This window comes from Oncorhynchus mykiss, chromosome 22, assembly GCF_057628025.1.
Source record: "Oncorhynchus mykiss isolate SJ-2025 chromosome 22, ASM5762802v1, whole genome shotgun sequence".
Lineage (NCBI taxonomy): Eukaryota > Metazoa > Chordata > Actinopteri > Salmoniformes > Salmonidae > Oncorhynchus > Oncorhynchus mykiss.
Genome location: NC_143043.1, coordinates 37,467,447 through 37,484,158, shown reverse-complemented (window position 1 = coordinate 37,484,158; position 16,712 = coordinate 37,467,447). Strand labels below are relative to the sequence as shown.

At 41.9% G+C, this 16,712-nt stretch overlaps 1 protein-coding gene across 2 annotated transcripts in view; it reads right to left on the bottom strand.

Annotated features, from left to right (window-relative positions):
* Positions 1-16,712, bottom strand: part of LOC110501766 (zinc finger protein 385B) — a 153,576-nt gene that overhangs the window by 74,282 nt on the left and 62,582 nt on the right. Inside the window, exon 1 of one of the 2 annotated variants that reach the window (XM_090215941.1) lies at positions 1,583-2,012. The exons of the other annotated variant lie outside the window; for it this stretch is intronic. The gene's annotated coding sequence lies outside the window, so the exon portion shown is untranslated. Of the gene's footprint in view, positions 1-1,582; positions 2,013-16,712 lie in introns of those variants that run through there. 2 annotated transcript variants of the gene reach the window in all.

Genomic DNA, 16,712 nt, shown 5'->3' with positions numbered 1-16,712 from the left:
GAGATGGAGGGGGGAGGGATGTGGTGTGGGTAGCATGAAAACAGAGATAGATCTTAAACTGGAGGAAGACAAATGAAGGTGCCCACGAAGAGTAAAAGAGAGAGAAGAAGAGGTAGAGAGAGAGAGACTGACTCCCTCTCTCTCTCTTGTCGCCAGGCAGCTGCAACCCCCCACAATGCCTCACAACCCAAACCGAGTCACAAATCTAGGTCAGGCTAACTAACACTCATTCTGGATGAGGAAACAACCAAAAACGCCAAGCCTGAATCGAGCCGATCAAATCCTCCTTATCTTATCGTCATCAGGATGGGATCCCCCAGTCTGGTGAGTCTGAATCAATCCATTTCACAAGGCAGCCTTGTTGCTGTGCTGGCTGTGATTCAGGATTCAGGCAGAAGGAGTCTCCAAATCAGCCTTCAGTGATTGATGCGGCCCAGTGTAACAATGTTACAGGACAGGGGATAGTGTCAGGAGCCTACTAGTGATTACCACGTACAGAAAGAGAGAGAGAGAGAGAGAGAGGGAGAGAGAGAGGGGGGAGAGAGAGGGGGGAGAGAGAGAGAGAAAGAGAGAAAGAGAGAAAGAGAGAAAGAAGAGAGAGAGAGAGCGAGAGAGAGAGAGAGAGAGAGGGGGGGGAGAGAGAGAGGGGGGAGAGAGAGAGAGAAAGAGAGAAAGAAGAGAGAGAGAGAGAGAGATACAGAGAGAGAGAGATACAGAGAGAGAGACAGAGAGAGAGAGAAAAAGAAAGAGAGAAAGGAGAGAGACACGTCACATAAACTTGAAAGTATTCTTACTTAACACTTGGTGAGAGGAGTTAACATTTTAAGTTCACGGGAGAGAAGGAGAAAGAGAGAAGAGAGATAGAAGAGAGAGATGGAGATGCCTAGTCTGACCAAGCTTCACAGGAAGGGGTATAAAGGACAGAAGTAAACTTCATTCCACGTTTGAACTTCACACGCTGAGAGATTGGCTGTGTTGTAATGTGAGGTAGTCCCTCGTGGGCAGCTCTCAGTAACGTAGCTCCATCAGTCCAGTCGGGGAGAAAAACACAAATTCACTGTCACTTTATTATATTGTATCTTAAGGGAACATTTATCAAGTGCACACTTGCATCACTTGAATTCACAAAAGAGCACTGACAGAAAGACAGGGATGGATGGAGGGAGGAAGGAACGAGGGAAGGAGGGGAGGGAGGGAGGTCATGCATGTCTGCATGTTTTCTGTATGTGATGTATTTCCTAAAACTGAATTGCAATTAAGATTGTGTTACCTGACAAAAACCCTCCTGGCTCGTGAGAAACACAAGATGCACAAGATCCAAGAATACAACAGCAGCACATGGTGTGTAAAGCCTAGAGTTTAGAATGAGCAGATAGAAAGCAGTTGGTTTCCAAGAGTCAGGACTGCCTTATCTTTCCCATCAGTCACTACAGCAGACAGTAGAAGTGGGAACACTAGATGTGAGGACAGGGCACTAGAGAAGGAGAAAGAGGACACTCCACTAAAAATAGCAGAACGCTGAAGCGAACCAAATAACATAATCAACACACTTTCACTGGTAATTAAAAGCATTTTGACTTACTGTAGGCTTGATTGTTCACTCTGGTTGGCTGCACTCTCAGATATCCTGAGCTGGCAAAGGATTTGTGGAAGAGTTGAACTGTAGCTACTCCGCCATCAACAATGGTGTTGATTTCTCTCTCATCACAAACTATATTTCTGTCTATTTCCCCAGAGAGGTGATTCAGAGAAAGGCAATTCCCTTATATTCTGCTGGATCCAGCAGGATATCAGCCCCTGATCAGTCAAAATGTTGTGCACTGCGGTCTGTGTGTTGCCCAGCCCAAATACCTGGATTTAAATACTATTTGAAATCTTTGAGTGTTTGATCTATCCTGCCTCAAATGCCAGATGGCTTATGCTTAAGTTATGCATTTTTCTGACCATTCCATTGGGTCCATTGTGCCAGGCAAGCTCAACAAAACACAGATACAGTATTTGAAATTATGTTTAATACTATTTGAATCCGGGTTTGTTCAGTCAAATGTGTTACCCATGTCTCAGTAAAGGTCATTATGGGTTTTGACTGGTATTCCCCCCAACCTGCTGACATGACTGATGTTCTGGGGACAGTGTCGCCTACTACTCAGCGGCCCAAGCTTGTCCCCCTCTCTGGTTACAGCTGGCTGAAAGGCACACACACACACACACGCACACGAGCACGCACACACGAGCACACACACACACACACACACACACACACACACACACACACACACACACACACACACACACACTAGCTCAGTAGACGCACTGACGGGGAACATCAGCCTAACCTTTCTCCCTTTACAACAAGATGCAAAGCTAAGCGCGGAACTATTAAAATATCTCTGGATTCCTTCCATCTGCCTATAAAATGTATGCTTCCTCGCGTTCCCACACTGTCCGACACGGCGTCTTACATTTCACAGGATCGCGTCTTGAGTTTCCTATGAAAGAGTCAAAAACTCTCCACACCACAATACTGAGACACTAGAAAAAGCACACTGTCACAGTAACTAAGTTAATTTCACCTAGTTAACATTACTGAATTTGTTTAAGTTAATTTAACACCAGCTGAGTGAGGAGACTTCACTTTGCTCAGTTGTCATTGTGTAGCTTGCCTTGGATAATATAGTATGTGTGAACACTGAGGAATCCCAGTTAATAACTGTTGGGGACTATAAGCAACCCAACCCTAGTTTACTTTTTTTGCCCAGTTTCTTCAGGTTCTTTCTCTCAAATCTTTAGTTGGTTTTTTTACCACAAAATTGGATGTTCTAAGTCCACAGCAATGCTTAAAATGCACCAGGAGACTACTTTTGAGGTCTGGAAAAAAATGTTGATTCTTGGGTGCAGTTACCCTTTAATGCAAGTGCACACCAGCGGTTTGAGCTGTGTTTCTGTTGCGCTCATGTGATTGCAGAGGTTGCACAAATGGCCACTGGATTGATGCAAATACTCATGAGATCATTCTGCCAGGAAGGCATAGGCTACTTTGAAGAAGGTAACCAGAAAAAGGTTATCATTAGCATCATCGCTAACAGCTTCACAGGGCATTCCTGTGCCGTTTCACAATTTGCAGGAAAATACGAATCACTGATGAATTTTGTTCATGTCTAATGATTAACTTGGGCACATTAATGCGTTTTCTCATGAGTTCATTACATTTAGTTGATTTTCTACTAAGTTCACTAAAAACATTTATATTGGTGAGTTCTATTTTAATGTCTAGGTTCCGTGATTCCATCCGTGTTCTCCGCAACGCAGATTTTAAAGAGCCCTAGATCAGATCAACACTGTAGACTCTCTGTCAACCTGCCATATGTCTAGTAAAAGAGACAGGCACATAAAAGCTGGATTGAATTGATATCACACCATATCAGATCAGCCTCCAAGATACTCTCACTTGTCCAACACATCGTACTGCAGGCGTTTGCTTCTCAAATCTTAAGAACCATAAACTATATCTGACATGTGAGAAGTGTCATACAAACTGTGAGTATCTCCTGCCAGCAGTATCCAATTAGGGAGCTTCATACACTGTTTTATACAGTGAATAATATTGCTCTGATATCACTTAATCCATTATACACACAATCAGAATATTATCTGTTCATTGGTTTTTTGATTAGGTTTAATATTCTTAATACCTTGTAGGCTGACAAATGAAGTATCTCCGGTTGTGTCCTAAAAGACACCATATTCCTTACACGGTGCCTATTGGGCCCTGGTCAAAAGTAGTGCACGACATATGGAATACTATAGAGTGTCATTTGGGACACAACCTCCATGTTTACAAATAAAAGCCAGTCATCATGTGGCACCCTATTCCCTTCATAGAGCATTACTTTTGACCAGGACCCATAAGGCGCTTGTCAAAAGTAGTGCACTATATGGGGAATCGGGTGCCATTTGGGACAGAGGCTCGATCTGCCTAACCCATTTCCTTAGGGTGTAGAAACACACAGAGTACTTCAGTAAGTACTTAAGACAAATTATTTTAAAAGTCTATTTGTCAATAGGAAGCGTATAACAATTGAACCATTTTACAGGTATATATTTGGTCATCCGACACTGGCATTATAATTCCTCTTGAAAGGGGTTACACATCTACCACACATTGCACTGCATGTAGGTTTATTTCAGTCCAGCATTTCACTTAAGGGTATAAAGGACTTTACGTAAAAAGGTTTTATGTAATAAAACCCTAGCTGCATGTCACAGTCAAGGTATTTTACTGTACAGTAGAACTGCTTCTCTCCATCCACATTAGCACATGACGATAGGACACCAATCCTTCTAACATTTAGGGGGATAGCAGCACAGACCCAGCCACTTCTCCAAGTGTTGGCTCTCACAGGCTTCTTCCACACATTAATGTAGACCGTCTATCTGTCTCTCTCGCAAATTAATCTTCCTTAATTTGACTGCTATCTACTTTTTTTCACAGTCCTTCCTTCTCTCCCTCTCTCTCTTGCACACTCCTTATTTTCTTAATCTATTTTATTTTTAATTTCTCTCTCCTTCTCGCTCCCTCCCTCACCCCTGTCTAACACTTGCTCACACCCTGACACTTCTCAACATTTGAATCCAAGGGGTTTCAATTACTAATTGGTCAACAAACTTCTCATCTCAAGTCAATTTGTAGCCAGTGGCTAGCCCCTGACTGTGTGTGAGAGAGCTCCTTTTCCTGCTGGGCATGGTCCGCTCATATTACCAAAGGGAGTATTGACATGTGTCATGGTGGTGGACATCCAAGCCCCTGTCACCTGCTGCTGATTGGGATGATCACTGGTGTCAGGTGAAGCACAACTGCATAATCCTGCTATGATTTCTTGATTCGTAATACAATACACTCAAAATACACACACACACATGCATGAACACACACACACCACCTCCAACTGCAACAGCATGATGCAATTTAGACTGCTGGGGAGCTGGGGGTAAGGGACGGAGAGGGAGAGGGAGATTCTAAGACTAAATCGTACATTGACATACATTGTCATATACTGTATCAGTCAAAAGTAAGGACACACTGACACATTCAAGGGTTTTTCTTTATTTTTGCTATTTTCTACATTGTAGAATAATAGTGAAGACATCAAAACTATGAAATAGCACATGGAATCATGTAGTAATCAAAAAAGTGTTAAACAAATCTAAATATATTTTATATTTGAGATTCTTCAAAGTAGCCACCCTTTGCCTTGATGACAGCTCTGCACACTCTTAGCATTCTCTCAACCAGCATCATGAGACAGTCACCTGGAATGCATTTCAATGAACAGGTGTGCCTTGTTAAAAGTTAATTTGTAGAATTTCTTTCCTTCTTAATGCATTTGAGCCAATCAGTTGTGTTGTGACAAGGTAGGGTTGGTATACAGAAGATAGTCCTATTTGGAAAATACCAAGTCGTCATTATGGCAAGAACAGCTCAAATAAGCAAAGAGAAACATTCCTTTAAGAGTTGAATGTCAGTCAATCCAGAAAATGTCAAGAACTTTTAAGGTTTCTTCAAGTGCAGTTGCAAAAACCCTCAAGCTCAATGATGAAACCTGCTATCATGAGGACCACCACAGGAAAGGAAGACCCAGGGTTACCTCTGCTGCAGAGGTTAAATTCATTACAAGCCTCAGAAATTGCAGCCCAAATAAATGCTTTACAGAGTTCAAGTAACAGACACATCTCAAAATCAACTGTTCAGAGGAGACTGAGTGAATCGGGCCTTCATGGTTGAATTGCTGCAAAGAAACCACTACTAAAGGACACCAATAATAAGAAGAGACTTGCTTGGGCCAAGAAACATGAGCAATGGACATTAGACTGGTGGAAATCTGTCCCTTGGTCTGATGAGACCAAATTTGCGATTTTTGGTTCCAACCACTGTGTGTTTACAAGACGCAAAGTAGCTGAACGGATGATCTCCGCATGTGTGGTTCCCACTGTGAAGCATGGAGGAGGAGGTGTGATGATGTGGGGGTGCTTTGCTGGTGACACTGTCTTTATTTAGAATTCAAGGCACACTTAACCAGCATGGCTACCGTAGCATTCTGCAGCAATACACCATCCCATCTGGTTTGCGCTTAGTCGGACTATCATTTGTTTTTCAACAGGAAAATGATGGAAAACACACCTCCAGGCTTTAAGATGGCACCGGAGAAGAAGGCTGACGTTTTACGTGTTCCTAACCAGTTGTGTTTTTTTATTTGTTTCTTTGCATTGTTTGTAACTTATCTTTTTATTTATTTTGTACATAAAGTTGCTGCTACCGTCTCTTATGACTGAAAATAACTTCTGGACATCATAACTGCGATTACTCACCACGAACTGTCAGAATCCTTTTTTTCCTTTAACGAGTCTGACGAGCCAAATGTGAATGACACGTCATTTTCATGAAGAGAAGGTGGAGAAAAAGGGCCCGGAGGGCGGGCTGCCTTCTGAGAATTCGTAGACAATCGAATAAACCCCCACTGCCTTCCATTCTGCTAGCAAACGTGCAATCTTTGAAAAATAAAATCGATGATCTATGAGGAAGATTAAACTACCAACGGGACATTCAAAACTGTAATATCGTATGCTTCATGGAGTCGTTGCTGAACGACGACATCAACATACAGCTGGCTGGTTATACGCTGTATCGGCAGGATAGAACAGTGGCGTCTGGTAAGACATGTATGTATTTTTGTAAATAACAGCTGGTGCATGATATCTAAGGAAGTCTCGAGGTTTTGCTCACCTGAGGTAGAGTATCTCATGATAAGCTGTAGACCACACTATCTACCTAGAGAGTATTCATCTGTATTTTTTGTAGCTGTCTACATACCACCACAGCCTGCTACTGGCACTAAGACCGCACTCAATGAGCTGTATTCCACCATAAGCAAACAGGAAAAAGCTCACCCAGAGGCGGCGCTCTTAGTGGCCGGGGACTTTAATGCAGGGAAACTTAAATCTGCCTTACCAAATTTCTATCAGCATGTTAAATGTACAACCAGAGGGAAAAAACAATGGACCACCTTCACTCCACACAAATCGGAGGGCCTGTTGTCCGGACCTCTGGCAGTCTCTATGGGGGTGCCACAGGGTTCAATTCCCGGACCGACTCTTTTCTCTGTATATATCAATGATGTCGCTCTGCTGCTGATGATTCTCTGATCCACCTCTACACAGACAACACCATTCGGTATACTTCTGGCCCTTCTTTGGACACTGTCTTAACAAACCTCCAGGGCACGACAAAGCCTATTCCCCCTCAGAAGACTGAACATATTTGGCATGGGTCCTCAGATCCTCAAAAGGTTCTACAGCTGCACAATCGAGAGTATCCTGACGGGTTGCATCCCTGCTCGGCATCTGACCATAAGGCACTACAGAGGGTAGTGCGTAGTACATCACTGGGCCAAGCTTCCTGACATCCAGGACCTATATACTAGGCGTTTCAGAGGAAGGACTCCCCTTTGTTTTTACACTTCTGCTACTCGCTATCTATTATCTATGCATAGTCACTTCACAAATTACTAACCTGTACCCCCGCACATGTACTCAGTATCGGTGTCCCTTGTATATAAGCCTCATTGTTATTATGTAATTTTCTTTTTTCTTTTTTTCTTTTTTTTTTTTTACTTTAATTAATTTAGTAAATATTTTCTTCACTCTATTCTTGAACTGCATTTCACTGTAAGCTGTTGTATTCGACGCATGTGACAAACAAAATTGGATTTGAATAGAGGGGGGAATGACAGCAGACAGCAGGGCTCAGGGTTGAGGGAGCATATGAGGGGAAGTCAAAGTCAAAAGCTTCATCTCTGTTCCGAGTCCTGACTATGGTTCCGTTCTAAACGGAACCCCATTCCCTATATAGTTCACTACTTTTGACCAGAGGTTGGTCCCTGGTCAAAAGTAGTGCACTATAATAGGGTGCCCTTTGGAATGCAACCTATGTAAGCCTGCCCTGCATGGACATAATGTAGAGCTATTGTGGCTCGTTTAACTTCAATCTGCCCTGGCACTGGCTGACAAATGGAGCCGTCACTTCCCATCTGGGGCCTCCAGTTCACCTCCTGCTGCCCTGGCTGTCCTAAACACTGCCAGTCCTCTGAGCAGAGGAGAAAAGAGCACTACGTTCACTCCCCATGTTAAACTAAGGCCCCCATAAGTCAAATGTCCCCATAAAACATGCACAGTCTGGCGTCACCCTCCTAGGACTACTGGGACAATAGCGGACATATTTCCCGGTACCTCTCCATCCATTCTCAGTACAACTGTAATGTCTTTCTACTGTATCTGAACAAAACAACCTCCTAAAACAGAGAGAGACTGGGTATGGTACCATCAGCCACCTACTGTACTAGGGCGACACACACACATTATTTCATGAACTGTCTCTATCCATACCCAGTCCTACTGTAAAAGCTCTCTCTCTATCTGATACAGGTGGTCTGTCTATCTACCCTATCTGGACATCAGCAGTAAAGCTGTTTGCAGTTAGAGTCAGCAGTTTGACCAGCAGGAAATTCAAAGTATGAGTCCAACTGGGGATACTTGGAAGAACAATATTACCGGGCATAATGACCAGTGGTGAAAACTGTTGCAGTAAATTATTGGGTCTGTAACTTAAAACCTCTTAAGGATCCGCCCCTTTTTTTCAATTTTCACCTTTAAATTAAAATATATATATTTCACCTTTATTTAACCATGTAAGCTAGTTGAGAACAAGTTCTCATTTTCAACTGCGACCTGGCCACCTAAAATCACATACCCAAATCTAACTGCCTGTAGCTCAGGACCTGAAGCAAGGATATGCATATTCTTAATACCATTTGAAAGGAAACACTTTGAATTTCATGGAAATTTGAAATTAATGTAGGAAAATATAACACATTAGATCTGTTGAAAGATAATACAAAGAAGATACCAACTTTTTTTGCACCATCATCTTTGAAATGCAAGAGAAAGGCCATAATGTATTATTCCAGCCCAGGCTCAATTTAGATTTTGGCCACTAGATGGCAGTCGTGTATGTGCAACGTTTTAGACTGATCCAATGAACCATTGCATTTCTGTTCAAAATGTTGTATCAAGACTGCCAAAATGTCCCTAATTGGAATATTAATAACTTTCAAGTTCATAAGTGTGCACTCTCCTCAAACAATAGCATGGTATTCTTTCACTGTAATGGCTACTGTAAATTGGACAGTGCCGTTAGATTAACAAGAATGTAAGCTTTCTGCAAATATCAGATATGTCTATGTCCTGGGAAATGTTCTTGTTACTTACAACCTCATGCTAATCGCATTAAGCACACATTAGCTCAGCCGTCCCGTGGGAAGGAGACCAATCTGTAGAGATCCTTAAGATGATTTATTAATAATGCTGAAAGTATGAGGACAAATCAATAATGTTTTTTTTTTCAATAAACAAATAACATGTCACAGTGGAAATCTCTACATCAAGTTTCTACAATGAGATATCTACTGTATATCACCTTCAATAGAATGCTTCTACTTTACCACAACAAAATCTGCAGGACATGTCTTAGTGCAGCTCAATGCAACGACAACCAGAGCCAACACAAACAGTCTCACAAAACAGTCTCATCAAGAAATGTCACAGACAAGACTCACAGACACAAATGACAAGCCTCATATTCTGAGAACATATGAAATATTAAGCAATTCAGGAGCAAATTTCCTTTTGAAATGTCAGAAAGGAAAATTCATTATAAAAAGACATTAAAGAAAGGAATGAATAATACTCACTGTATTATGTCCACAGTGTCCCTGTTCTGAAAGCCAAACGTCACTGAGAGAACGCTTTGATACCATGCAATGCATGACAGTCATGACAGCCTGGTGTCTCAGACATGGTTAAAGAGGTGCACAAATGGTCCTATGCAATATGATATATACATGTATGCAGGGTTCCAGGGTTCCAGTACTGTTTTCATCTCATTTCAACCAACGTTGTAAACATTGAAATTAAGGTAACACCAGAGTAAACTGCCTCCTACTCAGTCCCAGATGCTAATATATGTATATTATTATTAGTATTTGATAGAAAACACTCTGAAGTTTCTAAAACTGTTTGAATGATGTCTGTGAGTATAACAGAACTCATATGACAGGCAACAAATTGAGAAAAAATCCAAACAGGAAGTGGGAAATCTGAGGTTTGTCGTTTTTGAACTCAGCCCCTATCGAATTCACAGTGGGATATGGGTTATGTTGCACTTCCTAAGGCTTCCACTAGATGTCAACCGTCTTTATAGCATTGTTTCAGGCTTCTACTGTGAAGTGGGACCGGATGAGAGCTCTTTGAGTCAGTGGTCTTGCAGAGAGCCACGCGCTGGTCACGTGCATTTCACAGACAATGGAATTCTCCGGTTGGAACATTATTGAACATTTATGATAAAAACATCCTAAAGATTGATTCTATACTTAGTTTGACAAGTTTCTACGACCTGTAATATAACTTCTTGAACCTTTTGTCTGACTGGACCTAAACGCGCTTTTGGATTTGTTTACCAAACGCCCTAACAAAAGAAGCTATTTGGACATAAATGGACATAAATTATGGACATTATCGAACAAAACAAACATTTATTGTGGAACTGCGATACCTGGGAGTGCATTCTGATGGAGATCATCAAAGGTAAGTGAATATTTATAATGCTATTTTTGACTAATGTTGACTACGCACCATGGCGGATATTTCTTTTGGTTGGTTTGGGCTCTGAGCGCCGTACTCAGATTATGCTTTTTCCGTAAAGTTTTTTTTAAATCTGACACAGCGGTTGCATTAAGGAGAAGGGTATCTAAAGTTTCATGCATGACACTTGAATTTTCATCAACATTTATAGTGAGTATTTCTGTGAATTCATGTGGATCTCTGCACAATCACCGCATGTTTTAGAACTACTGAACGTAACACGCCAATGTAAAATGAGATTTTTTTATATAAATATGCACTTTAGTGAACAAGACATACATGTATTGTGTTACATGAAGTCCTATGAGTGTAATCTGATGAAGATCATAAAAGGTTAGTGATGAATTTTATCTCTATTTGTGCTTTTTGTGACTCCACTCTTTGGCTGGAAAAAATGGCTGAGTTTTTCTGTGGCTTGGTGGTGACCTAACATAATCATTTGTGGAGCTTTCGCTGTAAAGCATTTTTGATATCAGACACTGTGTCTGGATTAACGAGAATTTTATCTTTAAAATTGTGCCTGATACTTATATGTTTGAGAAATTTGATTTATGAGATTTCTGTTGATTTGTATTTGGCGCCCTGTAATTTCATTGGCAGTCCGAGACAGGTTAACCTGACTAAAAGGTTGTTACATAAATCTAATTTCAACTTTGGAATTCAACACTGATCAGCTTCCATACTCATTTGCGTAAAATATCTAAATAACGTTGACTAGTTGAAAATAACTAGTTGAAAATAACTACTCTAACATGTCTTAAACAAGCTGTATGTGAAAGTAAATTCTGAGTGAAATTGGGTTCATGTAGGCTATATTTACATCTGATTTGTGCAACAAAGGACACCATCATTTTAATGAGTAGTCATTCATCCATGATTTTTCTTATTTTAACCTTCATTTAATAAAAGGCAAGTCAGTTAAGAACAAGTTCTTTTTTACAATGACAGCCTAGGAACAGTGCCGTGTTCAGGCGGAAGAACACCATCCCAACCGTGAAGCACGGGAGTGGCAGCATCATGTTGTGGAGGTGCTTTGCTGCAGGATGGGACTGTGCACTTCACAAAACAGTGGAAGGAAAATTATGTGGATATATTGAAGCAACATCTCAAGACATCTCAAGACATCAGTCAGGAAGTTAAAGCCTTTTTTGTTTGTTTTTTTGGTATCCAATTGTTTAAGTAGTTACTATCTTGTCTCATCACTACAACTCCCGTACGGGCTCGGGAGAGATGAAGGTTGAAAGTCATGCGTCCTCCGATACACAACCAAACCAAGCCGCACTGCTTCTTAACACAGCGCGCATCCAACCCGGAAGCCAGCTGCACCAATGTGTCGGAGGAAACACCGTGCAACCTTGAGTCAGGAGTCTGGTGCGCGATGAGACAAGGATATCCCTACCGGCCAAACCCTCCCTAACCCGGATGACGATAGGCCAATTGTGCGTCGCCCCACGGACCTCCCAGTCGCGGCCGGTTGCGACAGAGCCTGGGTGTGAACCCAGAGTCTCTGGTGCAGTACAGCGCCCTTAACCACTGCGCCACCCGGGAGGCCAGGAAGTTAAAGCTTGTTCGCAAATGGGTCTTCCAAATGGACAATGACCCCAAGCATACTTCAAAAGTTGTGGCAAAATGGCTTAAGGACAACAAAGTCAAGGTATTGGAGATGCCATCATAAAGCCTGACCTCAATCCTATCGAACATTTGTGGGCAGAACTGAAAAAGCGTGTGCAAGCATGTTTACAACGCTGGTTCAAATCCAATGAATTTTCAGTGTTGATTCCATGCCACAATACGTTGACAAATGACTTTGAAACAACGTTGATTCAACCTGTGTTTTCCCAGTGGGATTGGTCTCTTCTTCTAGTATACAGTAGGTCTTCTCTGAGCAGGTCTCTTGAAAGATGTTCATTGTCCTATTTACAAAATGCACAAAGCACAGGGCACAATGCACATATCTACCACAAGAGGTTGGTGACACCTTAATTGGGGAGAACAGGCTCGTGGTAATGGCTGGAGTGGAATAGTTGGAATGATATCAAATACATTAAACAAATGGTTTCCATGTGTTTGATGCCTTTCCATTTGCTCCATTCCAGCCATTAATATGAGCCGTCCTCCCCTCACCAGCCTCCATTGATATCTACACTATTATGTTCATGTTGTATGTGCTTCAGCCCTTTCCCAGTAACTGTGCCTAATGTGGTTAGGGATTATTTGAATATTGGGCTGTTTTTGCAACAAGCCTCTCATACATAATTGGAGCACATTGAGAGTGTTCCTGTTTCTTTTTCCGGCTGGAGATTCAAGTGCTTTGTTGGTGTTGATTTTGGGAATTAATTAGCACGTTTGTGATTATCTACAATGCATTCAGAAAATCAAATGAATGTGTGTCACAAAGGATTCTGAAAGTTTCCCAAACAATTAGTCACGATTATATAAAACGCTTGGCTCGGTAAACGTGCCCAATAAAAGGTTTGCTGAAGTGAATACATCATGAAGGGCTCCCAGACTGACCCAGACTGACCCAGACTGCACTGTGTGAACACAATAGGCCTGAAACACGCAGATGGATTTAATACATTTGCCTTTATATTTACCAATTTATATGAACAATTATCTTCCTCTAATATCTTCTCAGATGATTCCGATAAAAAGGACTGGATCACTGTTAAAAAGGCTTTATTTATTTCAAAGGTAGATTTGTTGTTGTGACTCGGCAGTCGATGATGTGTTTGTCTGGTATTTACATCTGAACTCAGCTGTTCGCAACGGATACACAGTCACATCATCTCACATAGATCAGAGACATAATTACAGTTATTATATTAGTTACCTCAATGAGTAAACGTACAGCTGACAATACACGTTACACAGGTCGTACATGAATTGCCTCATTATGTGTATTATTGTGCAGAAGTTTGTGAGTTCGTTTAGTTTATTAGGATCCTCATTAGCAGTTGCTTATGCAGCAGCAACCCTTACTGGGGTCCACAAGTTTGTGTCCTGGTTCAGGAAGATAAATACAGAACTCACACTGTTGCACAAGCCGTGAGTTTGTTATAGCAACGCGTTGAGACAACAGGATGTTTGCTGTACTTATGGGCCCTTATTTATCAACATGAATTCTTTTTGTATACCTTCAAGAGACTTGACTGCAGCATACAAACACAGTCAGATGTCATGTTGGAAGTACAGATGAAAAAGCCCCAATGCACCAAGAGCTACCGCAGCAATCACAACTCATACATATTTCATCCAGAGTAGACTGGATCTCCTTCCTTCCCCTGTGATTCTGTGAACTGAAGTGTGTGTGTGTGTGTGTGTGTGTGTGTGTGTGTGCGCACGCGTGCTGGGGGGGTTAATGTAGTGAACACGTGTGTGTGTACTGGGGTGGGCATCTTCCACAACAAGTTTACAGAAGTGTGGTTAGATAAAACTGTTCCTTGTCAGACCTCGTCAAAGGAAACCGTGAAACCAATAATCAGCTGCCGTGGTTCACTGAACCAAGGAAGCCCCACAGTTTGTGCTCAAAGACAATGTTGATGTCATCATCAGAGGTATAATTTTGATACTTATTGCTGGAGAATAAAACAAGATTGTGTGATGATTTGATTTTCTACATGGCTGCCTGCTTTGTAACACATATAGTTCCCTGCTTTGGAATAGTTGTCATCCTTGGAAGGATCGGATGGCAAGTCAACTTCATCGAGGCAAAGCTTGTTTAATAATATATCTACTGCAAAGTCACACCATACACACTCTCAAATATGAGTCTGATAGCTCTGTTTATCCTGCAGGCAAATGTTTAGAATTTGAAGAGTTCTAGAATTTGAGGAGTTCTAGAATTTGAGGAGTTCTAGAATTTGAGGAGTTCTAGAATTTGAGGAGTTCTCTGTGACATTTTACAGGTATTAAACAGTCAACAGTTGTGGTTGTCCTTTCCAAGCTTTAATCTGGAATACATTTTCCAAACACATGTTATTAATGATGATCTCATGGTTGAACCCTCCAGGTCTAATCCAGTCTATACAGAGTACAGTTGACTGTAGGCCTCCTGGAGGTTTCAACAGCACAGAAGCATATTTCCATACTTCTGGTCCAAATGTATCCGGCTATCCATCCTCTCAATCGGTGTCACACATAGATGAGACTGAGTTCAGAACTGGTGTGTTGGAAAGTTAAAGTTCTGGAAGCAGAACCAACAGAAAGGCCTGTTTTCCATCTAGGACCACTTTGTCAGGGTGGTAGAGACTCTTACCGCTGCAGCCCAGTTCTCCCTCAGTGTGTAACCATGACATGATCATTATTATGACAGGGAATGGAACCTCACAACAGATTCATCACATTCTTCTCAAGTCTTCTTTACTGAATTTGCAATGTGCAGTCTTTTCACATACTGTATCGCAGTTGTTGTTTCTACATTGTGTATTTCTCTCTCTATCTCATTGTTACTGTGCACCTGCAACAAGACAGCTCAGTGAGAGTGCCTTTTTGAATGTTCAATACCATAAGCAAGTGAAATAATTTGACAACAAACTGCAATGAAAGCAGTGTGACCTCCATTGGCACATGGCACATTCCAATCTACTCTCTGTCATTCCTCCCAGTGTAACCTCAATTCAATTTCTATCAACACTTGTTTTTTAAACGACTGCAGTCGCCTCAGTTTGAATCAATACCATTTCTCTATTTCCCCTACTTTGATAGTGCTGTCTGCCAGAGGTGGCAACATCGTTGAAGCTCCCCTGAGCTTGGGAACGAATCTGAGTAAATCCACAGTGTTTCTGTGTGTGTGTGAGTGCGTGTGCATTCGTGTGTGTGTGCAAATCCACAGGGAGTGTAATTGGAAACGCACAGCGGAGGTGAACAAGATAAGTCTCAGGGGGGGGAACTAAAAACACCACACTATAAAGGTCCTGCCTGTCACAAAGAGCCCATTTCAAATCTCCCAAAGCCATCTAAGGACAGGAATTCAAAGTTACAGGATTGGCATCTTTTCTACGAGCAAAATACAGTAACACTTTATGGGTGAAATGCACTGCTTAGGAATCAGTGGTGGATCAGTGCATTTCACCTTGGTTAAGGAGAGAGGGTTTGGCCACCCAGAAACAGAAAAGAGACAATGATTATGGCCAACAGAAAAGACACATTATGCTGTAATGACACCAGGCAGGGATTGCTGACGTGTTGATGTGGTCTGAAGGTGAACCAGATATCCATCGGAGAGCAGTGAGAGAGGCTTAGAAGCTGCCAGTCTAAATCTGCGTCACAAATGGAACCCTATTCTCCCTGTGGGCCTCATCAAAAGTGCACTACTTTTGATCTAGGGAACAGGATGCTATTTGGGACAGCCAAGGCTCCTGTCTCTCACAGCAAAATGTGACTTACACGTCCTCTGGCTGTGGATCTGCATCGAGTGTAGTTAAACAAGAAGAGCATCAGCAGAAAACACTACATCCCACACACACACACACATAAACACACACCCAACTCCACCTACCCCCCGCCACTCCCGCCACACACACTGTCCCCATCCCCATCAATAACCGACAGAATATAAGAATATATACATGTAAAAGAGCCATTACATGGAATTAGGTGCTAGCAATAAATTGAGAGCTTTTCCCAACTTTGACAGTGATCCCAGTGCATTAAAGCAGGAATGCCCTCAGTGTTCCAGTTCAGTGGCCAGGCCTCCTCTCTGGGGTGTCATTACGCTGTTTTATCTCAAAGGGACACCTGGACTGGCCCGATACTGCATCAACCTGTCTGTCTGTACCTCAGATGGCAGGGGCCATAGGGGAGTAAGAAATAAGGTGACATTTGGGACAAACGTCCTAACTTTATAGCAGTACACTGACCATTACCATAAAACCAGAAAAATGACAGAGAATGAGATGAGAATGTGCTGGTACAACACCTAATTTCATGACTTCAAAACACACAGTGGGAGGTAGCTA